The 2,259-nt window shown below is 41.3% G+C and overlaps 1 protein-coding gene across 1 annotated transcript in view; it reads left to right on the plus strand.

Moving 5' to 3' along the window:
• The window catches only part of LOC101847010 (cystatin-B), a 7,485-nt gene that overhangs the window by 3,897 nt on the left and 1,329 nt on the right, over window positions 1-2,259 (plus strand). The gene's annotated exons all lie outside the window — the stretch shown is intronic.

A 2,259-nucleotide genomic window follows, 5' to 3' on the forward strand; every position in this document is an offset into this window, starting at 1 on the left:
GGTAATTGCCCAATTATGTACTTAACTATTGACATGTTGGTGTCCTTTTTGTTCCTTTGCTTTGTATATTAACAAACACTGCTGCTGTAACAGAATATCAAGAGGGAAGTAGATTTGTTCAATCAGAGAACCAAGTGACCGTCTTAGTTCAGGACGTGTCAAGGCAAGGGATTGTATATATTGTTACAACGCGGGTGGAGTTTGAGAGAATGCAATTTTTTTTAGTCAGTGGAAATGTAAAGAGGTAGGATTGTACATGTATGAGAAATAGCCTACCGGTAGTGTTGCGGGGATTTCAGCAAGTCTTACAGGTATAAAGTTTGCCATGGAAAGATGCATGAGAAAATGCAAAGTTGTAGTACTGGAACTGTAGGCAAATTAGAAAACATGAGCTGAGCTTAAAAGTGACAGAAGTACAGTAGAGATGCTAGAATTGTTTTGGATAGCGGTTGTACTTTGTAATACAGGCCTACACATGTTTTATGTTTCAGAAAGATTTTTGAGGCACTTGTAACACAATTAGGTCATATAAGTGCCGAAGAGTAGAGGTGCTGTTACAAGGGAATGATAAATACAAAAAAGAAGGAGAAATTAAGACGATAGATGTTTGATAGGAAAGAAGGACACCTATATCTACGAAGTTAACCATTTGAGCTGTTGTCACCGGTACACCGGTCGCATAAAACTGTCCGTATGCCTATAGCCACCGGTACAGCGGTGAGCGAGACCCCATCCCAAACCCGGCCCACCTGAAACAAAACGCGTACAAAAAAACAAAACAAAACAAAAAACCTACCGCGTTTACTACCCAAGTTGATATTGATTTATTTAAAGATCTTTCTGAATGAGATGCTGCTAATGACAAGGGCTATCCTGAGTGGATATGGAATGTGATTCTGGCGATCCCATAAATGTTAGAAATACATATTATTATCGTTCAGGAGCTCAGGCAGAGGAGCGTGGTAGCCTCAGGAAGTAATTACACGGGTCGTTCAAAAAGTTTTGCCTCCAAGTTCATAATTTCGTTATTACTGATGCTACATACAAAAGTTATGCACCAAATGAAAGCTTAGGATATCTGCTACATGACAGTACCTTTACTTTTCAACATATATGGTCGCCTTCTTTGTCGATGCAGATCCGCAAAAGTCGAATAAGTTGTTGCATGCCGTGGACGAAAAATTCATGTGGTTTTCCTCTGAACCAGCGACGCACATCTTCTTGAACTTTATCGTCATCTGCATAACGTTTTCCTTTGAGGTACTCCTTCAACTTAGGAAAAAGATAAAAGTCAGATGGAGCAAGTTCTGGACTGTATGATGGATGCGGTAAGGTCTCTTGAAATCTGAGACTTTTCATGACATCTTGAGTTTGTCGACTCGTGTGTGGACGGGAGTTGTCATGGTGCAAAATTATATTTTTTTCTGGCCGAACTCGTGACAACTGTCCTCTTCGTTTTCTCAGGGTCTCAATATATCGTTTAGAGTTGATAGTGGAGCCCTGTTCCAAAAATTCCATATGAACCAGACCATAGCAGTCCCAGGACACTGTCATAAGCACTTTCTTTGCAGATGAAACAACTTTGAACTTCATGGGGCTAGGTGAGCCCGAGTGCTTATATTCTTTCGACTGTCTTATTTTTTTCTCTGGGTCATAATGGTGTACCCAAGTTTCGTCTCCTGTAACAATGCGTCGTAAGAAAGCTTCACCTTCATCGGTATTAAGAGCCAGGAGTTCATCACTAACTTGACTTCGGTTCAATTTCAGCTCTGGTGACAACATGAAGGGAACCCACCGTGCACACACTTTCCTGTAACCCAACACACCATGGATAATACACTGAGCACTCCCTACAGAAATCCCTAGCTTTTCACTGACATCTCTTGTTTGATCCGCTGGTTTGCTTGGATGATCTCATCAACTCTCTCCTGTTGTTGAACATCACTGGCAGAGTTGGGACGACCACATCGAGCTTGGTCATGCAAATCTGTCTCTGCTTGACTGGTTTCAGCAAACTCCTTTGCCCATCTTCGAATAGTACTTACCTCTACACATGCTTTACCATAGACAAACTTCATTTGCCTATGAATATCGATGGGTGCAGCTCCTTCTGCAGTAAGGAACTCAATAACAGCTCTTTGCTTTAAACGCACATTCATAGATTTGCCTGACGCCATTTTCTCAGCAACAATGTACCCTTGCTTCATTGATGTAAACAGCAGTAGCATAAAGGTGTGACGTCATAGTATAATTCTTTGG

This window comes from Aplysia californica, unplaced genomic scaffold, assembly GCF_000002075.1.
Source record: "Aplysia californica isolate F4 #8 unplaced genomic scaffold, AplCal3.0 scaffold00019, whole genome shotgun sequence".
NCBI lineage: Eukaryota > Metazoa > Mollusca > Gastropoda > Aplysiida > Aplysiidae > Aplysia > Aplysia californica.